Here is a 25,703-nt window from a genome sequence, read left to right on the forward strand (position 1 = left end):
TGCCCAGCGAGGGGTATAGGTTAGAACCACAGGTTTTGTTAGGTGGGCTCAAATGTACTTACGCTGCAGAGGGGAAGCAGCTGAAGTCTGGGTTATAAAGCTTGGGTTTTGATAGTTCTTCTTCGAGTGCTGTCCCTGTGGGTGCTCCACCCTAGGTGACGGTGCGTCCCGGCGCCGTTTATCGGAGATTTTCGGTAGCAGTGCCTGGTTGGGGCGCACGCACCCAGATGGTATCTCCCGTCTAGTTGGAATCTTCCTGAGTGCGTGCGGCCCACACTCTCCTCAGTTCCTTCTCAACCGTCCTCGGCCGAAGATGGATCCCGGGGCAGTGCTGCCTTCTCTTCCCTGGTATCTATAGGAAACAGTAACAAAGAACATAGAAATAATTATTAGTTACATGCCAGTTGTTTCCCTTCTTTAGTGTAGTTACATAGTTAGTTACTTAGTTTAAAAAAAAAAAAAAAAAGTCCTTCAGGCTTGTGTCCCGTTGAGACATTCTCCTCGGCCATCTCTAATTCATAATGCCAGGAGCTTCAGGATTCAAAAGATGCATCTCCTGCCAGGACTCCATGCCATGGACAGACGGGCACTCATACTGTGTGAGGTGCCTCAGGGACACCCACGTCCCTGTGAAGTGCCTCCATTGCGCGAGCCTCGTTAAGAGCTCGTCGCGACAGGGACCTGCGGCTCAAAATACTGATGATGGGAAAAATCCTTACAGCCGCTTTCGGAGACGGGAAAGGTTAAACCCGCTCTGACACGCTCCCCAGCCAGATCGGAACCGGTGGGCAGCGTTGCTTCACCCTCCCTGGAGCGGAGGCAAGAAGCAGAACAGTCTCACAGGAGAGACTTTAACAAGGGTAGGGGGTCTCCCACAAGATCCCTACCCTCTGTGCTGACAGCACCAAAGGCAGGTGCCTCAGCTTTTCTAATGCCTCAGCCGCGGCTCGGACAGATCGCAGAGGCAGGGACCTGACCTCCTGTGTCAGGAAGGTCCTTGTGGCTCTGGTCCCCTCGGCACCACAAACGGCCGCGGTGCCGGCAGCGCCCGACTCCTGGGCACCGCGCGCGGCCGCGGCGCCTCCTGGGCACCGCAATCCTCCCCTGCAGGGAGAAGAATGTTGGCACGGAGCCTGTCTTCCACCCGGACTCCAGTAGCAGACCCCCTGCAGGACACCTCCAAGCAGTCTGCAGCACTATTGTCACTTTCACTCTCCTGCTAAGGAGCTAGAGCAGAGAGCAGGCTCAACTCAGCCCAGGGAGCAGGAGCAACAGTTTCTCACTTAATGTGAGCTTTCGGTGCCACCTGAGCCTCACTCTCCGCTCCTAGATACATAGGGCTAATATTTTTTTTTGAACTGCCGTTCTCTCCAACTGAACTGGTTTTCACTGACCATGAACTTGATTTACAGCAGCAAGTGGAGTTCTCCACTCCTGCTTCTCCTCCACAGGCACCTCTGCCACCTCAGGTCACGGTTCAAGGCCACCAGCCTCAGTTTCCCCATTTCGCCCCCCCCAGGGGCGACACTTGGGTTCTCCTACGTTATGCCTTGGCCTCAGTGGTACCCTTGGCAACATCCTCCTACCAATCATCCTCCTTCTGTGCCTCAGTCTCCTGCTCCATCCACTTCTAAGGTGCCTGAGCCCCCTCCTGAGTATGCAAGTTACGCGACTCCTAACTCTCCATTAGCCCTGGATGGAGCCCTCCTCCCTCCGTCTCCATGGGCCGTGGACAACTGTAAACAATTTCAAGAACTTTTCAGGAGGGTGGCACTCAATCAAGATATCCCCTTTCAAGAGGTTCAGGAGACACAACACAGACTCCTCAGAATCCTTCAACAGTCTGCACCCTCAAAAATCACGCTCCCTATAAACGAAGCACTCCTGGAGCCGGCTGACACTTCTGGCAAACCCCACCATCTTTAGTACCAACTTGCAAAAAGGCCGAACGTAAATACTATGTCCCTGCTAAAGACGCTGACTTCCTATTCCTTATCCACCACCCAACTCCCTGGTCATGGATGCAGTTGCACAGAGGACAAAACAGTCATAATATCAACCCACCCCGCAAGACAAGGACCTTAGATGCCTTGACGTCTTGGGCTGCAAGGTTTATACGTCCTCCACACTACAATTCAGAATTGCAAACTATTCTGCACCCCTCTTCAGTTACAACTTTGATATTTACAATAAACTTTTGAATTTGCCTCCTACATTACAGAGGATAGGAGAGCAGACTTCAAATCAATCCTGACTGAGAACCAACTGATTTCTAGGACGGCCCTACAGGCATCTCTAGACATGGCAGACACAGCAGTCCGTACAACTGCAACTGCTGTGGTTATGCGCAGATCCTCATGGCTCTCTGCATCTGGCATCCCCAAAGAACTGCAGACCAAAGTGGAGGATCTCCCTTTTGATAAGGACAAACTTTCTCCTACCCTCCTACCCTTCCCCGTCCCTCCTCAGGGACCCTTCTCACGACCACTTACTTCGCACAGAAGCGGTGCATCTTCTACAACTAGGTGCAGAGGAACCTGTGCCACCGCAAAATCAAGGGACAGGTTTCTACTCCCGTTACTTTCTAACTCAGAAAAAGACTGGAGGATGGAGGCCTATACTAGATCTACACCGACTGAACAAATTCATGAGGATACAAAGATTCAAGATGGTCACACTGGGCACAATAATACCTACACTGGATCCAGGGGACTGGTTCACAGCTCTCGACCTACAGGATGCTTACTTACATATATTAATCCATCCAGTTCACAGACGCTTTCTACGATTCACAATCGGTCACGACCATTTTCAATACAGAGTTCTTCCTTTCGGACCCGCCACAACACCGAGAGTTTTTCCAAGACTCTAGCCGTAGACATGGCTCATCTCCGCAAACACGGGGTCACGCTGTTCCCCTATCTGGACCATTGCCTCATCAAGGGCAACTCCTATGGCGAGACACTTCAAACTACCTGTTTTGCCATCTCCCTCTTTCACAGCCTAGGCCTCCAAATAAACATCCAAAAATCCACCCTGACACCTAAACAACAGATCGAGTTCGTTGGAGCTCATCTCGACTCAATCCAGAGCAGGGCCTCGCTCCCAGATCACAGATTCCTCGCTATCACGCAGCTCAAACGTACGCTCTTTATTCGTCCCAGGGCACAGGCAAAACTCTGCCTACAGCTTCTTGGTCACAAGACAGCCACCACCTTCGTGGTTCACCACGCCAGGCTACACATGAGATGTCTCCAGGGCTGGTTCAATTCCAAACCCAACAGACACATCTTACGAATGCTGCTAACTCCTCCTCCCAGTGTTATAGCTTCCCAGCATTGATAAACAACTCCAGAAAACCTCTGCACAGGGGTTTCCTCCGGCAATGTTCCCCAACGCTCATGCTCACCACGGACGCTTCCCTGATTGATTGGGGAGGGCATCTAGGGGAACACAGGGCACAAGCCCGGTAGTCCGCATCAGAGATGCACCTACACATAAATCTCTTAGAGCTCAGAGCAGTGAGGCGAGCATGCCTTCACTTTCTTCCTCTCATAAAGAACAAATCTCTTCGGGCATTAAGAGACAACACAGCATGCATGTACTACATAAACAGACAAGGGGGAGCTTGATCACATTCCCTTTGCAGGGGAGCCATTAAACTATGGAACTGGTGCATACGACATTGAATACAGATCATCCCTTCCTATCTACCAGACTGCCACAACACTACTGCCAACACACTCAGCAGGCACTTCTTGACACAACGCGAATGGGAACTGTACCCCGCAGTACTCCAACAACTCTTCTCCCTCTGGGGCACCCCATCAATAGATCTCTTTGCCACAACCCAGAATCGAAAATGTTCCCTTTTGCTCCAGAGTGAGACTCGGGACTGCATCCCTAGGAGCTGCAATCCTCATACCATGGAACAGCTCCCTCCTGTACGCCTTCCACCAATCCCTCTGTTACACAGGGTTCTTTGGAATATTGCAGACGACAAGACCCAGGTCATCCTTATTGCCCCAGCTTGACCAAGACAGATGTGGTATCCCTACCTACTCTGCATGTCCTCCCGTCACCCACGGGCTCTCCCCAACAGGCCAGAACACATTTCCCAGGACAACGGACGGGTCCTTCGCCCCCAGCTCCAAAAGCTCCACCTCACAGCCTGGTTCCTTCATGGTTCCAAACCCATGAACTAGCCTGTTCCGAGCAAGTCCAATATGTCCTCCTACACAGTAGGAGAGACTCCACTCGTAAAACCTACCTGCAGAAGGAGAAGCGCTTCGCCCTCTGGTGCTCACGTAATCACTTAGCACCCAATAACGTGACCCTCCCTAACATTCTAGACTACCTCCTGAATCTAAAACAGGACAGACTTTCGCTCAGCTCCATCAAAGTGCACCTGACGGCGCTTACCACCTTCCATGACCTATTAGACAGTTATTCATTCTTTACCCACACCACCATAAAACGCTTTCTAACGGGCCTGAAAAATCTCTACCCTGAAATTTACCCAACAGCGGCTGCATGGAATCTTAACCTCGTTCTTCATGCTCTCATGAAACCTCTATTTGAGGCCTTGGCTACCTCTCATCTCCATACGTCCATGAAGGTGCATTTCTTAGTTGCCATAACGTCAGCAGGGAGAGTTGGTTAAATGAGCGCCCTGATGGTCCACCCTCCCTACACAATCTTCTCCAAAGACAAAGTCACTTTGAGACCACATCCTAAATTTCTTCCTAACGTGGTATCGACCTTCCACCTCAACCAACCTATATACTTACCTACTTTCTATCCCAAACCTCACAAGACTCTGCAAGAGGCAACCCTGCATACTCTCAACCTCAGGCGAGCAATTGCCTTTTATTTAGACAGGACTAAACGATTTCATAAGTCGCCATGACTCTTTGTTTCCATTACTGAAAGATCGAAAGGGACGGCTATCTATAAACAACGTCTATCCAAGTGGATCTGACTGCATCAGATCCTGTTACCGTGCAAAGAACCTTCAACCTCCCGACGACATTAGAACTCATTCCACTAGAGCCATGTCGGCATCCATTGCCTTCTTACACAACATTCCCATTCCTGATATCTGCAAAGCGGCTACATGGTCATCTGAACACACGTTTGCAAAACACTATGCTCTAACACAAGACACCACGGCAGACACAATAGTAGGTCATACAGTACTATCTTCAGTACTCCCTGCCGTATCTCCAAAGTCCCACCGGCCATAGTGGGTACTGCTACACATTCACCTAGAGTGGAGCACCCACAGGGACAGCACTCGAAGAAGAAGAGAGAGTTACTCACCTTGCAGTAACTGAGGTTCTTCAAGATGTGTGTCCCTGTGGGTGCTCCACTCCCCGCCCTCCTCCCCTCTACTTTGGAGCACTGTGATGACTCTCCATGGTAGAGAAAAAAAACAGGAGTACTTGTGGCACCTTAAAGACTAACAAATTTATTTAAGCATGAGCTTTCGTGAGGAGGGTGTGGGGCGCACGCACTCAGGAAGATTCCAACTAGACGGGAGATACCATCTGGGTGCGTGCGCCCCAACCAGGCACTGCAACTGAAAATCTCCGATCAACGGCGCCGGGACGCACCGTCACCGAGAGTGGAGCACCCACAGGGACACGCATCTCGAAGAACCTCAGTTACTGCAAGGTGAGTAACTTTCTCTTCTTCAGTGCCAGTCCACAATGCCATACCCCAATTCCCTAGTCTGTATTTTCTGTCCCTTCTGCCTACTAACTTTCTATTCATCTCCGATCTACTATAAACAACCTGCTGGTTACATATACCTGGTCAGTGTTTAAGTCCTCATTCCATATGTCCTGCTCCATTTCTGCACTGACCAGCTTAGCTGAATAATGTGAGAAGATGCCATCCCAGTGTGCTGCTAGCTGACTCGAGGATCACATCAGGATTCTGGTTGCCCTCTGGTGCAGGTACAGCAAATAATGTAGTTTTGAGATGCACCCAAAACTGTCCTTTTCAAGAGGCTGCCAGAGGAGGTGGATCAAATGGCCAGCTATCCAGTGTCTGGAGTGAATTAAAAATGTCAAGGGTGCCTATTTCAAGGCAAAGGATACCAATAACAAGTGAGGCAACTCAATGTTTCCTTGCCCCTAACATAAGGAGTTTGAATCAGGTGCTCACCATAGCCCAAAGTACTGAGCCCACCATCATGCGTGATAGGCTTTTGACCCAAACTGGCCTGTTTTTGTTTTTGTTTTTTGTGTTGTTTTTAGACCAGGGACAGGGATGGTACCAGAGGAGACCCTTTCAGCAGAGGGTGCAGAAGAGCTGGAACAGACTATGTGGTCTGATAGTCTGGGGGACATCTTGGATCTATATTCTGAGAATTATTTGGGGATGAGCCTGGGGAATGGACTGCATAGGAAGCCACAGCAGAGCTAGAGCTACAGCTGAATAACTGTCTGCTTCCATTTTCATTATTTGGGGGGACATTGCAATTTAAGTGGGAATATTTCCCAGGATATGACTAAGGCTATGATTCTGCAGTGAGGTCATGGGGTTTTTTTGGGACCTCCATGTCTACTTCTGGGGCAGGGCTGGAGCAGCTGTTAGCCCTGGGCTGCCAGAGCAGTGGCTGCCAGAACAGTTGACTGGTGGCCAACCCTGGGACCACCAAAACAGCAGCTGGAGTTGAGTCAGCTACCCTGGGGTGGGAGCAGCAGCAGTCAATCCCTGCTGCAGGAGCAGTGGCGGGGCTGGAGCTATGGGGTAGCCTTAGCTTCAGTTCACCCTTTCTGCATCCCTCTTTCCATCCCTACATGTATGATTTAAGATGGATTCCAAGCTCTGTGTGGGGGGATGAATATTAAACATGCAACTAATGATTCAGTGGAGCTATGTTTGAACTAATTACTGGGGGATGGGAGGAGAATCAAAGCTGGGATTATAGGTTTAGCAAGCATAAATGCATATTTCCACAGACTCCTTGCCTTATAACTTTGTACACACTGGTGTACTATTACACAGTTATACCAATACTAGTATTAACTCCAGACGGCCTATATTTTAAGTCCCAGTGGTTGTACTAAGTGGAAAAAGTCCTTTCGTGATTGTGGTACTTGGTCTCCTGATGCTGTCCAGGCCTGTGGGAGGGGGAAGGAAGTTGTGGTGTACTCAAGCTTCTGTATCTTGGTTAAGCATTCTCTTACTGCTTGCCTGAATTTTTTTCTCTACTCCTGCCTGGCTGGTGGTTTTTTTTATATATATATAATATGTTTTTTTATGTAGGTGACCTAAGATGGTTGGTGAGATTCCTGGGCAGACCACTCTTCCAGCAGCTGGCCTGTAGCTTACCATCTCTGTTTGTTGATTTACAGTCAGCACATGATGAAATATCTACTTTGCACAAACACAATAGCAAATAAACATATATCTACACATACGCGTGCATGCACACACGCTGCAGTAGTATGCATCATTATGCTGCTCGAGGCATATTACCATGTGATGCAAGGATGTGGGCAACACAGGCACACAAGAATCCCTAATTTCTTTTGCTCACCTGAACCAGGGGCAGCCCCAGGCACCAGCACGCCAAGCGCGTGCTTGGGGCAGCAAGCCGCGGGGGGCGCTCTGCCGGTCACCGCGAGGGCGGCAGGCAGGTTGCCTTTGGCAGCCTGCCTGCGGAGGGTCCGCTGGTCCCACGGCTTCAGCGGACCTCCTGCAGGCTGCTGCCGAATTTGCGGGACTGGGGACCTCCCGCAGGCAAGCCACCGAAGGCAGCCTGCCTGCCGTGCTTGGGGCAGCAAAATGCCTAGAGCCGCCCCTGACCTGAACCCAGCCTTAGTGATGATGGGTGCAATCTCTGACTGTCTATATTGGACTTGTAAACCAGCAGCGTCTTGAGTCCACTCCTGGTGGAAGCCCTCATCCTTATTCTCACAGATGTTGGTGTTCTTATGCCAGATGCCAAGAGGCATAGGCTGAACATGCATGGGCCGAACGGGTACTGCTAGCAGAAAAATTGCAAACTCAAGGCTTAAGAGGCACATGAGTTCCTCAAGTGGAGCAGCCATAGGGACGTGCATCTTGAAGAACTGCAGTTCCTGGCCAACGTGAATGACCTCTTCTTATGGTTGACCAAGACATTCATGATGATTTGAGTAATATCCCTGCTGGTTGACATATGCTCCTTGTGCTGGACAAACAGTGGGTAGAGGGATGTCATCAGTGGCTCCAGTTCAGTTTGGAAACCCCATTCTCTCAAAGCCAGCTGTTTCAGACACACTAACTGTGTCCGCTACCCATGGGTGTAAAACAGCAGTACCTGCCCCACAAAACTCCATTGCTACAGCACTGAATTAGCTTACCAACACCAAAGTGTTAGGCATTGACTTGTGCAGTGTAGGGTAGCAAGCTTCCAGGTGGCAGTATCAACCCACTTCTGGATTGGTATGGCTTCCCTTATTAGCATGATCTGGCACTGAAAGGTCAGGGCAAGATCCTCATCTGATTCCATGAGGGTCTACTTCCTCATTGGGGAAGTTTTGGAGGCACCGCTGATCTTCCCAGAGCTGCATGATGATGTAATGACACTACAAGTTGTTCTGCACCAGAAGTGCCAGTCCACGTACGATAGGTGGCATGCATCAGCTGTCTCTGCTCTGCCATATCATGCTTGCATGATCTTTTCGTGAATACCTGTGGCTGCCTTAAGAGGGTCACAAACAGCTGTTGAAGTGCCCTCCACCGTATCCCATACCTGTAACTTCATCCTGCTGAAACAGCAGTGCTCCCAAAAGTAGGAAACAGTTCATGCACCTGATGTGGGAACCGTGCTTAGGCCCGGATGGAGAGGAAAAAAGTGAGGAGTGTGCTGAGCCAGAAGTGTTTTGTGCTACTGTGGTGGCAGGCTGTGAATACTTCCACACAGAGGCTTGGGAAGGACAGACAAGTTCTCCCACAACATACTACAAAATAAATGAATGGCTCAAGTTAGTGAGGCACTAAGAGAAACCTGGGATATGCCTACAAAAATCCTAGCACTTAAATTCGCCTACTGCAGGACCAATGTGGCTGCAGCTACGTGGGTATGAGTCAGGTGTGGCTCTGAAGTCCTGCAGATGGATTTGTCTTACCACAGTGCTTAGACCTGGATAACCTGCAGTGAAGACCTACCTTATGTAGACTCCAGTTAAAATGTTTAAAGCAGGGTTAATAGGCTGAAGCAGGGAAACGTATTTAACATTGCATGTGCTGCCTACATACCAATATGTTCAATACATTTTAGAAACTCATGATAGGTCTCTCAGGATGGAAATGTTGCTGGACTGTCAGGCTGCCCAGGTGACATTTATTCATACCATACTCCATGGCAGCTTCACCATACTTTGGGGTAGGAGGTGGTTCAGTCTCAACCCCACCTCCCTCCAACTAAATCAACAAACAGTATTTGAATAGACCTTTATTAATACAGTCAGTGACTACACATTTTCTAATGCTATCAATTTGTTCTTGTGTATATATAACAACTATTAACATTTTACAAACTGGAAAGACTTTTCTCAGCTACCTATTGATCTCTAGGTATAGACCCTTGTTGTAATGTACAAATCTGAGAAGATTTATGCCTCAAAATATAGCAGTGAGGCATCTTAACTTCTAGAGTCTACCAAATAATTACTCTGAAATGAACAAGAGGTCACTGAATGTGGTATTTAAAGTATGTAGCTGCAGATACTTTACTTTAATTTTGAAACTGTATATCAGTTACTGAGTCTCTTATTCCTATTATTTTTTTATTTTATTTTATTTATTATTGTGTGAGTAATACAGAAATTTCTTTCCTCTCACTTTTTCACCTCCACCAAGTTTAAAGGAGCTTTTACCATTTTGTGAAATAGAAAGGAAGAAGCAGCAGTGGGAAGTTAAATTGGGGATCAAGTGGCAATATATGTTAACTGCGAAGTGTTTCCTTCTTCACTTGGAGGAACAGAAAAGAGAACTCAAGAGGGAGTGCTTTGTATTGTTCTTTCCTAACTGTTTGACTAAAAAGCCATGTTGAGAGTCTTCAGAGGTGCATGTTCAGCTCTCCATATAGGGATGACCATTTGCAGATAATGGACCAGTGTAAAGAAAAACGTGAGATCTTGGATGAGCCATCTTCTGCTCCCCCCGCTCCCCAACACATATACAGAGCATGCAGGATAAAATGAAATGGGGAAGGGAGAAATTATGGGGACCAGGGGAAGGATAGTGTATTTCATGAAGTATAAAATAGGGCACAGATGACTGTTTCATTTTTAAGGGGTAGATTGTAATGGTGTCTTTCCACTAATAAACACAACTCAGTTGACTGGTAATAAAAATAAATAGAAATTTCCCCTCCCCTGCTCCCCACACACTATTAGGATGTACCAGCTCTATCCAAAGACAGAGAATACTTGATTTGTGGTGTGGGACAGTTGTAAAGGTGTAAGATATCTGGCTTAGGGAAGGATAATCACTCTGCACAGGGGGCTATTTTACCACAATAAAGACAGTCTACTTATTCATTTTGCCAGAGGTTCTAGTAGTTACATGTCAAGACTGATGATGCATACATTCACACATTTTGAAGTATGTGGGTGTTGCAAGATTCAGTAAATGAGTTGCGGGTGTATATATAGTACTTTTCAATAAAATAGGTATCCAGTTTAGGCTTTTAATAAACTGACATGAGTATTTGAAACTCCCTGGATTTTTATGTAAAATTTCTGTTTTGATTGCCTTCATGCAATAGGACAAGGAGCGATCACTTCAGAAATCCAGAAAATGTTTGCTGCAGGAAATCTGGAAGACATAACTTCCTCTTCTTGCTGGGAGAAAATGTAAACAAAGATCCAACTTTGCTATCTAGGTGCTAAAATGGTTCTCTGACTAAATCTTTCATTCTGAGCTTAATTGATACCTTTTATTCTCCCATCTAAGAAGAGCCTATTTTTTCCTCATCAATACAATCTTCTTTCAAATAGAAAAAACCTTATGAACAAAGTTATGGCAGGTTGCAGTTACTTTGAAAATTAGATGTAGATAATGGGCTGGCTTAGTTCTTAATATGGTGTGTTTCTGACACTATCTAGAGTTTGTGCTTTTGTATGCAGCTATTGTAGCTGTCAAAGGTCATTGTGTTTCATTATGTTCATGTGCTGAAATGATTGATGCTGATGACCCACTAAAGATCTCTTTACATAAGAAATTATGATATATAAATTTTAGTAGCTAAATGAGAACAGCCATGTTGACTTCAACTTAATATAAAATACGGGGGGAGGGAGAATCAGTTGTCCATACGGAAAAGGACTGCATAGGATGGGAAAGAATTGTAATGTGTAGGCTCTTAAATCAACATTAAAATATTATAATAGCGCCATCAGATTGTACGTTTGAGTTATTTCAGTACAAACAAGTATCTGAGATCAGAATGTCTGTGTTTTTGCATTCTTTTAATGTGAAAGTGGCTAAATACAAAAAGTTTCCCATCGGCTGAGATCTTGCATATCAGGTTTTATAGAGGAGGGTGTGTGTATGCTGATTTACAAACTCCTGATGGTGGGTTTGTAACTGAAGCTCTTTTCTTAGCAGTAACTGCTATTAGGACCCACTATGTAATTTGTCCATGTTTTTGAAGACTATTCTTGGTTTGCAGGCAACTTGAGTGTAGCTTTTTGTTGTTGTTTGTTGCCATTTTTAAGTTTCTTTCTCTCTCTGTCTCTCAAAGGATAGTAATACAATGTATATAGCTACCTAGGCTGTTTGTATGATGAGACTCCTGCATATCATGCTGACTAATCATGTCTCATTCTTGTACACTGTGTGTCTCTTGTCCTATACTTAGATAGTAAGCTCTTTGGGGTAGGGACCATGGTTTTGTTCTATTTGTATGGCACCTAGCACAGTGAGGTCCTGGTCCATGATTAGGGCTCCTAGGCTTTATGGTAATACAACTAATTTAATAATAGTCACAGGTATATTGTTAATATATTTGGGGTCTAGACTGTGGCTTAAATGATGGCAGTACATTTGTAGCCATGCCATTTAAACTCTAGTTTACATATTCTCTGTTTTGTGACCGTAGTCTGACTTAATACTGACCTGAAACAGGGAGGCCTTTAACACATTTGTCCTCCAATTTTTGTCCCACATAAGAAGACCCATCAAGCAGCATCAAACTTATAAAAGGTGATAACACTTCAGAGTGGGGAAAGAACCCTGGCAGAACTCTAGGGTACAGACGTGGGGACCTGAATGAAGACCCCCTAAACTTATTTCTGTCAGCTTAGGTTAAAACCTGGTATGCTGCCTCCACCAAGTGATTTAACAAGAACCAGAGAAAGGACCACTTGGAGTTCCTCCCTGAAAATATTCCCCCCAAGCCCTTACACCCCCTTTCCTGGGGAGGCTTGAGAATAATATCCTAACCAATTGGTTACAAAGTGATCAAAGACCCAAACGCCTGAGTCTTGGGACAATGGAAAAATCAGTCAGGTTTTTAAAAGAAGGATTTTATTAAAAAGAAAAGGTAAAAATCATCTTTGTAAAATCAGGATGGAAAATAACTTTACAGGGTAATCAGATTCAAAGAGCCCAGCGGAACCCCCTCTAGCCTTAGTTTTAAAATTACAACAAAACAGGGATAAACATCCCTCTAGCAAAGGGAACATTCACAAGTTGAGAAAACAAAGATAAACTAACACGCTTTGCCTGGCTGTTACTTACAAGTTTGAAATATGAAGACTTGTTCAGAAAGATTTGGAGAACATGGATTGATGTCTGGTCCCTCTTAGTCCCAAGAGTGAACACCACCAAAACAAAGAGCACAAACAACCCCCCCCCCCCCAAAGATTTGAAAGTATCCTGTCCCCTTATTGGTCCTTTGGGTCAGGTGTCAGCCAAGTTACCTGAGCTTCTTAACCCTTTACAGGTAAAAGGATTTTGGTGAACTCTGGCCAGGAGGGATTTTATAGCATTGTATACAGGAGGGTTGTTACCCTTCCCTTTATAGTTATGGCAACTTCCTACTTTTCTTTAGCAGTGCCACCACTTCATGGTATATGCAAAATCAGTAGATCATGTTTAAAAAAAAATCTTCAGAGATTAATTTCTTGTGATGTGGCAAGTCAGTTTTGCAAAACTAGGTACATCTTATAGACATGATCCAATATATTGTAAACAGACAGATGCATATCTTGATCTTTATAACAAAAAGGAAAATATCCCTTTATTCGGAAAGATCAAGCAATATAGACAGAATATAGTCTAGTCTAAAATTGTATCCATCTGGTCGACTGTATTTAGCAAGAAGGGGGACTCTCTCTTTTTAAGACTCTAGGTAAGAAGTTAAGGTGTGTAGAGTGACTTTCAGAAGCAGAAGTCCTTGTGTAATGCAGGGGAATATATTGCGAGTAGAAGTTAAAGTAAAGTCATTTAAAAAAAGTTTTTGCCAGTGTAAAATGGAAGATTAATTTCCACTAGTTTTGAGATAAAGAATCTTATCACTGATGTAGGAGGCAACACCCCTGATGATTTGTGTTGAATTTAAAGGAAGCTGAGACAAATCATTACTTGTCCAATTTTATTTCTACCTCATGTGGAGCTAATTCATTTGAACTGTATTTTTTTATTACTCGTGCATGAATTATGCTTGCATAGTGAAGCTGTGTGGCCACTTAAGTTCATTTATTAATGGAGTTACCTGAAAGATGATCATCAGACCTTTGAAAAAATATAGAAATATCTGAATTTTATGGAAGAATGTTAGTTTGCCCAAATGAACAGGTATCACTGGGAGAGCCTTTGATCAGGACTTTATTAGGACTGGATATAATCAAATCATGCTAATGTAACTGCCATGTGGAGGGAGAGAAAATGTGGCTTGTGTCTGCCCAATGTTTCAGAAGAGAGACAGGGCCGGCTTTATGGACTGCGGGGCCTGATTCGAATACCTGGCGGCAGTCCAGGGCTTCGGCAGCACTTCGGCAGCAGGAGATCCGCTCTGGGTCTTCCGCAGCACTGATGGACCTCCCGCTGCCGAAATGCCGCTGAAGACCAGGAGCAGGGATGACCCCCCCCACACACACACTCACCCTGCCGAAATGCCGCCGAAGGGTCCCCCCCCCCCTCCATGGGAGCCGGGTGAGTTTAAAAAAAAAAAATTAAAAAGGCGCCCAATTCCCAGGAAGCCGGCCCTGAAGAGAGAGACTAGTATGTTGTAATATATGATAGCTTGGAAGGGGTTGGAAGTTGGAAGGGGGCGAGCGGTGCCTGTAAACAGTGATTGTTTTCTAGGCAACTTTTATGAAACTATGGGAGATTTCAGAGACACACTGGTGGAACTGTTTCTACAATAAAGAGCTATGTTGTACTTTATTACCTTTTATATACACTCCTTTGTAATTTAAATTCCTACTGTTGGATTACATGCTTCTGTTGTAGATGTATTTATCTATAAGGGTGTATAGGGTTCTGATCATCCTCAGTCTGGAGAGAAATTAATATACTGTATTAATAAATAGCAAATGTTTCTTCCTCTTCTCTTCTTTCGTGTCAGAACAAAAGGACAGAACAAATGCATAAAGAGAACATCTTGGGCTAGTTAGAAGTGTCAGTAGCTCATGCAGATGAAGCATACCTACAGAAGAACTGCACCTTGACTGAGCATTCGTTCAGCCAACCACAGAACAATGCACCTTGCAAAGAAACGGTCAAAAATGTAAATTATGAAAAACAGGTGAAAGGTAAACAGACTTGTGGCTTTGTTTATATAAAAAAAATTAATCTTCCCAAAGCCTTCCCCCAATCTATTAAAAATTACTTCTAGTTGTTTTCCAATTAATATGGAAAACATTATTACCCCTGAGCTCTTGTTTTAATATTTAGATCAGCATTTTCATAAGAAAACATAGTATAAGTGGAACTTGGATCCTGCAGTCCTGTTTGATAGTGTGTGTAAAATAAATCCTTTGCTTTGAAAGAGATTGAACTAGAAATCTTGAATAACTAACCACAGGCTGTGTTTTTTTTATTTTGGTTTATTTTTTTAGATCATGGTAGGATCACTTGTTTGAAAATGAACAAAGCACAGAGTAAACAACTTCGCTCACGCAGTTTTTTCTTAGAGGTTAGGCCCTGATGCCTAGATACCATAAAAACATAAGAATGGCCATACTGGGTCAGATCAGTGGTCCATCTAGCCCAGTGTCCTGTTTTCCGACAGTGACCAGTGCCAGATGCTTCAGAGGGAGTGAACTAAACAAGGTAATTATTGAGTGATCCATTCAGTGTTGCCAATTCCCAGCTTCGGGCAGTCAGAAGTTTAGGGACACCCAGAGTTAGGGATGCATCCCTGACCATCTTGGCTAATAGCCAATGGTCCTATCCTCTATGAACTTATCTAATTCTTTTTTGAACTCAGTTATACTTTTGGCCTTCACAACATCCCCTGGCAACAAGATCTGCAGGTTGACTGTGTGTTATGTGAAGAAGTACTTTCTTATGTTTGTTTTTAAACGTGCTGCCTATTAATTTCATTGGGTGACCCCCTGGTTCTTGTGTTATGTTAAGGGATAAATAATACTTCCCTATTCATTTTCTCCACAAAGTTCATGATTTTTTTTATAGACCTCTATCCTATCCCCCTTTAATAATCTGTTTTCTAAAATGAACAGTCTGTCTTTTTAATCTCCCCTCATATGGAGGCTGTCCCATACCTGTAATCCTTTTTGTTGCTCTTCTCTGTACCTTTTCCAATTCTAATTTTTTTTTTTTTGAGATGAGGCAACCAGAACTGCACGCAGTATCAAGGTGTATGTGAGAAGCATGGATTTATATAGAGGCATTGATATTTTGTGTCGTATCTGTCCCTTTCCTAATGGTTCCTAACATTCATATAGCTTTTTTTGACGGCCCCTTGCATATTGAGCAGATGTTTTCAAAGCACTGTCCACAATGACTCAAAGATCTTAAGTGGTAATAGTTTATTTAGACCCCTGTCATTTTGTGTGTAATTGGGATTGTTTTCCAATGTGTATAACTTTACACTTATCAACATTTAATTTTATCTCCCACTTTGTTGCCCGAGACCCAGTCTGGTGAGATCCCTTTGTCACTCTTTGCAGTCAGTTTTGGACTTAACTTTTGAATATGTTGAATAGCACAGGTTCCAGTACAGATCTTTGGGCAACCACACTGTTTATCACTTTCCATTGTGAAAACTGGCCATTTATTACCACCCTTTGATTCCTATCTTTTTTGCAAGTTACTGATCCATGTACTATAAGATACAAACGTTTTTCAGTTAAATAGCTGTATGCTACAAGAGCTTTCTGAGTATTTACCATGCAAATGAGCATATTATGTATCCCACTTTCTTTCAGAGCTCTTGTGTCCTGTACTGCTACAGCACACCAAGTTTTTTAGCATGCTGTAAGGTTAGCCAACCTTGTTGTGGAACCAGAAATACATATTTTTGTTTTGGAGATTTATCAGCATAGTAAGTAACCTCACCGAGTTGACGTGTGCTTGATATTGTGTTACACAAAATAGGTGTATTAATAAGTTTATCTTCTGTAAGTAAATCAGGCAGATAATATAATTAACACTAAATACTTTTATCATCGAGAAAATCCTAAATATATGGAGGCTAAAAGAAAGGAAAGCAGCCTTCTTTTTGTGCTTTGGCAGCAAGTTGTAGAACTCTGGATGCTCAGATAAGCATGTTAATATACATAATCTAGTTTGTTATAAGAGCTATGACAATAGCATTTATTGGGCAAACCTGCTACAATCTATAAAACTATATGTTGAGGCAGGAAAGATGGTCTTATGTTTCAGACTTGGGAATCAGTAGGTCTGAGTTCTATTCCTGGCTCTGCTGATTCCTTCCTCTACTTCTCAAACTTTTGTACTGGTGACCCCTTTCACAAAGCAAGCCTCTGAATGCAAACCCCCCTTATAAATTCAAAACACTTTTTATATTTAACATTATTATAAATGCTGGAGGCCAAGCAGGGTTTGGGGTGGAGGCTGACAGCTCATGACCCCCCCCCCCATGTAATAACTTCACAACCCCCAGTTTGAGAACCCCATCTCTTGTTACTTTAGGAAAATTAGAGAGACAGAATTGTGAGATATAAAATATACCTTGTTTCTCTAATATCCTGAGACCAACACGGCCAAAATACTACTGCATACTCACTTTAGGAAGTTATTTATAACTCCCTCTGTTACCTCTGTGATCAATCTATAAAATGGGAATAATACTTACTATTTTATGAGGTATTGTGAGACATTTAGATATTAGTGTTAAACCCCATAGAAATGCCTATAAATAAAAGCAAATCTATTTTGGTGGCCCAGAACATAAGAATTCTGAATTGCCTTTGTTCATGTGCTTGTTTGTATGCCAATTCCAAGAAAACTGTTAGTTAATTTCTGTTTTATATGATATCGTTAGTATAAGCTCTGAGAACAAACCAAACGTGCACATCTACACTTAAGGGTTCTTTCAAATTTGAATTGTGAAAGGCTTTAACAAGTCTTAATCTTCTTCACATCTTTTAAAGAATGGATTTCCTTAGTGCATAAGAGAGTTGCTGCTTTTTGGAGTTGAAGATGCCATATATTTATATTTTTTAAAAATCTGTTTAGGTTTGGGTAATCAACTTATGCTTACTAAATCGTTAGCGCTGTAAACATACTGTACAAGAACCCCAACTCCTTCTCTAGTAGTTTTTTTACCACTAAAAGATTGTTTTTTGAGTCTTAAGGCATTTTTTCTTGGCACTTTGACTATGATGTGCTTGTGCTGATAATAGTGGCTTTTGCCTTGGGCAGTGTTTCTAAGAAAGTTGGGCTACATATTTGAAAACTAATTATAGCAGTTGCCAAACAAAATGGCTGAAGCTAATTATATGCTGAGGAAAATATAAACCAGATTCTCAGATATTTGACTGAACTAGAATGAAGACTTATCATATAGCTGTTAGGTTTTTTTCAAAGGGAAAAAAAAAATCTGTCCAAGCAGTTGCCTAGTTTGGTTTAAGCTTTAACTGATTCTTCCTGGAAAAATCATACAGTAAACAAGACTTATGGTTATATAACACAGAGAGATATGCATTAAAACCAGCAGTATATTTTATAAATATACAAGAAATTTAAAAGCACATAAAATGTTTTCAACTTTGTTTCTAACAGCCTGAAATATTCCATGACAATTATATTGTCCATCTTTACTTTGCTAATGCCCCTGCAGCATATTAATTGTATTAAAAAGAGGATTTACTTATTTTATTTTGTGTACTTAAAAAAACAGAAAAAGAATACTTCCTTTTGATTTGCCCAGAATGTTTTTTTAAATTTCAGATTTCTCCAAAATATACCACAGTAGCGTATTATGTCAGAAGACATTGTAAATGCCAGAGATCAGCTAAAATTAGGGGGATTTTCCTCATTTTTCATGTACTTTGTAAAGGTGTGCAGTTAGACTTGGTACTGTTCAGAGATATTTGCATAGGGTTTTTTTTTGTGGGGGGTGGATATCTTTACTGCTGTTGCATAGCAGAGATGTAAAGACATTTTGTCTTTGAGTCAGATAAAATTAAGCAACTTTCTAAAAATGTAAAGTCACTGCAGAAGACATGCAGTCATGTGTGTAATTTGAACAGAAGTCCTAGAAGGTAAAAAGGGTGGCTTTTTGTTGAATTTGCTAGACAGAAAAATGCTTCATGTTCATCAACTTCTCGAATGAAATATGAATTATTAAAGTCTGCATGTAAATCTGATCTATGCAGGTATGTTGACTTTTAAGGTTAGAGCATGTGTAATGAGCTGGAAGGAGTGCTGTGGTAAGATTGAGATTCAATTTGTCAGTATATTAAAATATTAAATTGCTTGGGAGTAGCTTGGTACGGTATATAGAGACTTTGTACTGCTATTGTATTAGTCTGCTGTATAGCACAGCATTTTATTGTTGGTTTTGTTCTGTCTGGCCATTTATATAAATGCTGCCCTTTTGGGGTGTGGGCATCAAAATCCTTGCATTTAGCATTTCCTGTTAAGATTTTTTTATTGCTGCTAGGACAGGATGTGTGTTTGAGTCACTTTGCAGACCTCCCAGATTATCATTTTGCGCTGCATTGATCTGGTGTTGGGTGTCAAATTCCAACTTTGCCTAATGTGAATGGCCTTGAAAAGTTGACTACTTTTTGTAACAAAGAATCCTGTGGCACCTTATAGACTAACAGACGTTTTGCAGCATGAGCTTTCGTGGGTGAATACTCACTTCGTCGGATGCAAGTAGTGGAAATTTCCAGGGGCAGGTATATATATGCAAGCAAGAAGCAAGCTAGAGATAACGAGGTTAGTTCAATCAGGGAGGATGAGGCCCTGTTCTAGCAGTTGAGGTGTGAAAACCAAGGGAGGAGAAACTGGTTCTGTAGTTGGCAAGCCATTCACAGTCTTTGTTTAATCCTGAGCTGATGGTGTCAAATTTGCAGATGAACCTGAAGCTCAGCAGTTTCTCTCTGAAGTCTGGTCCTGAAGTTTTTTTTGCTGCAGGATGGCCACCTTAAGATCTGCTATTGTGTGGCCAGGGAGGTTGAAGTGTTCTCCTACAGGTTTTTGTACATTGCCATTCCTAATATCTGATTTGTGTCCATTTATCCTTTTCCTTAGAGACTGTCCAGTTTGGCCGATGTACATAGCAGAGGGGCATTGCAGGCATATGATGGCGTATATTACATTGGTGGACATGCAGGTGAATGAACCGGTGATGGTGTGGCTGATCTGGTTAGGTCCTGTGATGGTGTCGCTGGTGTAGATATGTGGGCAGAGTTGGCATCGAGGTTTGTTGCATGGATTGGTTCCTGAGCTAGAGTTACTATGGTGCGGTGTGCAGTTACTGGTGAGAATATGCTTCAGGTTGTCTGTGGGCGAGGACTGGCCTGCCACCCAAGGCCTGTGAAAGTGTGGGATCATTGTCTAGGATGGGTTGCCTCCATCAGCTCAGGATTAAACAAAGACTGTGAATGGCTTGCCAACTACAGAACCAGTTTCTCCTCCCTTGGTTTTCACACCTCAACTGCTAGAACAGGGCCCCATCCTCCCTGATTGAACTAACCTCGTTATCTCTAGCTTGCTTCTTGCTTGCATATATATACCTGCCCCTGGAAATTTCCACTACTTGCATCCGACGAAGTGAGTATTCACCCACGAAAGCTCATGCTGCAAAACGTCTGTTAGTCTATAAGGTTCCACAGGATTCTTTGCTGCTTTTACAGATCCAGACTAACACGGCTACCCCTCTGAAAGGGTTACTTTTTTATCGTAACTTCATAAAGGAGCACATTGTCCAAAGCTTGTAATTCTTCAAGAAAGCCAGAAGAACAGTCTTTCCTAGTACAACGAACTAATTAGGCCTACTCTTTGTACTTGCTCCTTAGTTACCTCTGATACACTTTTATGCCTAGTATGAAGTTTAGCGCAAGTTAGTTTGAATGTGCAGGTTTCTTAAAAATGGTCAGAAATGTAAATTTAACTGTCCTTTCTACTGTGACTTTGCTTACCGTTTTGATGCAAAGAACTGTGCAACAGCCTCCTTTGCAAGCACAGATTTGGAGCTATAGATTTGGACTTTCAGGTTTTTGATGCTAAACGAGAAGGATAAACTCAAGATTACTTTCCATCAGCTATGTTTCTTCCTCTTTTGGTCTAAACCTATGACCTTGATATTTGTGGTCAGGCTAGGTAATTGAAAGGTTCCATAGTTTCTCTAGGTTTTTTTACTGTTGTGTTCAAATGCTTTAACTACATCAAGCCAGATTTCTACAAGATTAACAGTAGTGTCAGCCTGTAGTCGGTTGGGCCCCTCCCAAATCTCCTTCAGTTGGTTTTGTTGAGTGAAGCACCTTCTGTAAAGTTCTTTTTTAGTGTAAAATATGCTATGTTTTGCAAATGTATGACATTTATGGTTGGACCTTGCCTTTCAGATGTTACCTCACTCATATTGTCACTAATGTCCTCGAACCGACATGTCTACAACTACACTGCATACAGTTGTGTTTATGGTATAATCACAGCGCTGTGCTATTTCTTGGCTGTCTTAAAGTTAATGCATGAAAATGGAATCTTAATGTGTTACTTGATACTAAGTCCAAGGAATTGTTGGGTGAACCAAACACTATAGTATCCCTAGCCTAGATAAAAGCAATAAAGAAACAAGTATGTAATTTATGCAACTGGGATTCCTAACTCTGAACATGAGTTCTTACTGTGGCCAAAAGGCTAATGTGATCCTTGGAGCTATAAACAACACTGTCGAATAGGAATAGGGAGAGCCTATATTACCTCTTTGTTTGGCACTGGTGCGATCACTGCTGGACTAGAATGTCTAGTTTTAGTGTCCACAATTCGAGAAGGATATTGATCAGTTAGAGAGGGTTCAGTGAAGAGCCACAAAAATGATTAAAGTTTTGGACAACATGCCTTATCATGATAGACTCAAGGAGCTCAAGCTATTTATTTTAACAGAAGGTCAGACTATATGATCACAGTGGTCCCTTCTGGCTTTATAATCTGTGAACTCTTTTTTGCTCTGTGTGTAAAATGTGTTCATTTTCAGTGGTTCCCAAACTTTAACAACCTGTGAACCCCTTTCATTAAAATGTCAAGTCTCATTAACCCTCTCCTAAAAATGAATATTTCCAGGATTTTCTCCTTTACCTGAGTATAAATTATAAAAGCAGTGATCTTGTTAATATGAAATTTGTTTTTATAACATGCTTATTACACACTATTAATTATTATTTATCATTACAGTATTTTTATTACATTATGAAAATGGCACCACTCTTCCAAGATCTCACTTTCGTAGCTTGTATCACTTTGAATAAACTTGCTATAAGACAAGGCTCCTCTGTTTCATCAAGAAGTATCAGATGTGAAACAGCCTGAAGGTATTTAAGAAGCCAACTCAAAGAGTTCCTCCTACACAAGCATTCAGGTCTTGAGCAGTCCAGGCAAACAACGCACATTACAACAAAGCTTAAACTTGTTCTTCATAATAATTTTAAAAACAATACTAGCTGCCTATTTAATTTTAAAAACAGAAAAAAATATCCACCTCCTTTTCCATTTCTTATAAGGACTCTTGAAATTTAAATCTCCTCAGTGTGATAGATATGCTTGCTTTGATCTGCTTAGTTCTTGGAAGTTCAGGGGCTCTGGGCTGCCGGCTCTGTGCTGCCCAGGGTCCCTAGGGACAGCTGTCCGCTATTAGGGAATTTTTTCCCGAGAACCCCCTGTACCATTTGGTGAACCTCCAGGGGTTCACGAACCCTAGTTTGGGAACTACTTATTTAAATAATAGAAATAAAAAGCACATCATGTTGGTGTTAAGTAACTTATTAGTCTGTTCAGTTTTAAGAGTAGGACATTTCATAATTCTCTGGCGATAACTCCAATTCCAGAAGAAATATATAGAAGAAATACAAGCTTTCAAAATATGAGGGGGAGGAAAATATCAAATCTTCTGTTGTTGGCAGTACTTCATGTTTTTACACTTTGTACCTCTTAATTAAATCCCAGTGGTTAACAGAAAATGGCATGAAAATGTGGTGTTAATAGGTGACTTGTATACAAAAGCATGGCTGTTACCCAAAGTTCAGTCTACACACAGTTTTTGTTATATGAAAGTTTCAGGTCCAGTGACTTTCAGCAGTCAGCCCAGATCCCTCAGATGTTAGACCCTTATATATTCTCTGGTTTTGAAAAAAATGGGAAGCTTGTTATATTTCAGGCATAGCAGTTGACTTTGACTGGACTTGTTAGATTTTTATCTTTCTTTTTCATTTAAGTAACTGTTTAATCTGTAAGCCCCCCCCCTTGCCTTCCAAATGTGTTCGAGAGCACAGTTGAGGCTTCTGACCAAATCAAATATTGCCATTTTCATGGATCTCAATCTCTACTTTCAAATACTAATTAGTGCATTGCAGACTTGTTGATATCAAGAAGTTGGGCACAGTCTCTTAACTCTTGTGTATGTTCATGTATTCTATATGGTGTCCACTATCCTTTTTCTGGATGTTTTCCATCCTCAAAGGTCAGCAAGTCATTCCAGTTCTCTTTTTAATAGCAAATAATTAAATGAATCTATATAAACTTCAGAAATACAGCTTTAATACACAGAAACATTAGTTATGTGGACAAAAATTCCACATCCATGACTTTTTGTTTCCCGGGCAATAAATATTATCAAACACCTAAAACAGTCAAAGGAGGGGAAGCTTCATATTCCATTTGGGTGTGGTGATAACTGGTGTAAGGAGAGATGAAATCTTGAATTTATAATTGAATGTTGAATACGTGTTTATGATTTGCCATAGCTTTCTCGTGTATCCATTGATCTCCCTGTGCAGCTGGTCTTCACCACAGTGTATCAGAGGCATCATTGTTGAACATCTCTATGGTTTGGCTGAGATTTTCAGCCAGATGGATGATTTCATACCTGGAAAGCTGACTGCTGTACTAACTGGCTTGCCTCAGTCAAGTTCAGATGTAAAGATGTGGCCCTTATGCTAAGTACGCTACTATATTACTGATTTAACAAAAAAGTAATTTTAAAAGGCTGAAAATAATCAATTAAGATTTGAAAAATTATTCCATTATACTTACAGTTCATATATGCGCTTAATGACCATACTGACATGAACATTCAACAACTTTAACTTTGACCTATAAGATATAATTAACTATATGTAGGTAATTTAAATATATTCTAATTACATACTTTCCTTCATACTTCTATATCTTGAGCTAAAGAATTCTTTCAATATAAACATTACAAATATGCAGCCCTTTCCACATATATCTCTGTGCTATTTGCATGGTAGCTGGTGAAACTCCTGTAGTTTCCGTAAAAATGGCCATGCAACACCAGAAAGCAACTTCAAGAACAACAGAGACTGCTAAAAAGGAGATAAAACAGCAGACTTTCAAGTGGGAGGTTTTGGTCAGGTTATGCAAAGCATATTTTACTAGATGTTTCACTAAATTCCTCCCACGCTGAAACTCCATGTATATAAATGGAATTTTATTTATTGTGGAGTGACTGTTTTGACACAGCTTACATCTTCTAGGATGACTTTTTCACATTAGATATTCTAGATTTGTTGAAAGGATTCATTTTGATTATTAATAGTATTTAGAATATATAGCATCTAATATTTTTGTAATCCGTCTCTGGCTGAAATTTGCTTGCAAGTTGGGGAAGTTTTAGCAACTACTTTTTAGTGAATGTATGCAACACTTGAGCAGCTTTAAATATTTGTGAATTCTATTATATCATGTAAATTTACAAGCCACTTGCATGTCTTGCTCATCCAAATATTTCATTGACTTCAGTGGGGACTTTGGGTACCCAAGAAACTTACACCAAGAGTTTTCAGTCAATTGCAATTTAAGGACTTGTTACTTACTGTGTGGTGCCTAGTGCCTTCTGCAAGGGTGCTGAGCATCCTCAACTTCCATTGAATCACTGTGTCTTGAGGGTACTCAGCACTTTTCAGGATCAATCCCCAAGTACAACTAACACAAAAGAAAAATAGGGCTGAGGGAGCAGAAATTAAATGACGCTTTATAATTGTCAGTAGCTGTGACAGCTTTACATCATGATATTTAAGAACAGAAACAAGAGAACCTTGTAACCTTTGCTCTTTAGTTATGCATCCTGGAAGGCACTACAGTTGCTGAATAGAGAGCGCAAGAAAACCAGAGTATCTTGTTTATAGAAACTAAATCTACTTATAATTAAACCAAATTTTGGAGTTGGCAGAAAAATGTTCACACTGTCATGGTCTTCTGTTTGGCAGGTTTTTCTGGGCTGTGCTGTTTGAGACAGTCCCCCCCCCCCCCCCGTTACTTATGTACAGAGCTTGAAAAACTTACACTTACTAGCCCAAGCCCTAAGCCTTCTAACTAGAAAGAAGACTGCTGGTACTGTCCTCCACCTCCCCCCCAAGTCATGTCTTCTATGATTTAAAGGAATAAAATGTGAACTGTTTGCCAATGTTAGAATTAAATAGTTATCTAACTTTGTACATTTTAATGCAACTTATTAAGGCTGGTTGAACAACAGAACAAAAGTTAATTGTGTGGGGGGGGAGGGGGGGTTGTACTACTTTAACCTTTATACCAGTATAGTTAAAGCGATACAAGTTTTGTATGTAGATTAAACCCTGAGACTGTAAGCTCTCTAGGGCAGGGAACTGTTTTTCTGCTTTCTATACAGTGCCTAGCACAATGGGTCCCTAAATTTTATTGGGTTCCTGGGCTATTATAATAAAGCATTTTGTAGACACCTTTCAACTTAGACATAAGTACATAATCCCCTCCATCCAATGCATCTGTGTTTTCATTGTGGGGGAGGATGTGCACCTTAGGCTGCTGATATTCAGTTGACAGGCTGTGGTTCCCTGTGGTGATAAAATGTTAACACTGCAAATTGAAAACAAATCTAAACAGATCTTCCTGAGAAGAGGAGGATTTAAATAAGCTTGTGCCTGTACATAGACAAAGCAGTAAAGAAACAATGCAAAAAGATAAGCGAAATTGGATAGAAAGTAAGGCTAGTGAAGCTGAAGAAGCAGGGGAAAGAAACGATAAAAGAACAGTCTACACAA

General features: G+C 42.2%; 1 protein-coding gene across 9 annotated transcripts in view; it reads left to right on the forward strand.

Moving 5' to 3' along the window:
• BTBD7 (BTB domain containing 7) overlaps positions 1-25,703 on the forward strand; it is a 103,638-nt gene that overhangs the window by 14,690 nt on the left and 63,245 nt on the right. The window contains exons 1-2 of one of the 9 annotated variants that reach the window (XM_039536773.1): positions 21,957-21,980; positions 23,442-23,604. The exons of 5 other annotated variants lie outside the window; for them this stretch is intronic. The gene's annotated coding sequence lies outside the window, so the exon portion shown is untranslated. Of the gene's footprint in view, positions 1-16,403; positions 16,520-21,956; positions 21,981-23,408; positions 23,605-25,703 lie in introns of those variants that run through there. 3 more of the 9 variants (XM_039536771.1, XM_039536772.1, XM_039536777.1) reach the window with 3 other exon arrangements.

Source organism: Mauremys reevesii, linkage group 4, assembly GCF_016161935.1.
Source record: "Mauremys reevesii isolate NIE-2019 linkage group 4, ASM1616193v1, whole genome shotgun sequence".
Lineage (NCBI taxonomy): Eukaryota > Metazoa > Chordata > Testudines > Geoemydidae > Mauremys > Mauremys reevesii.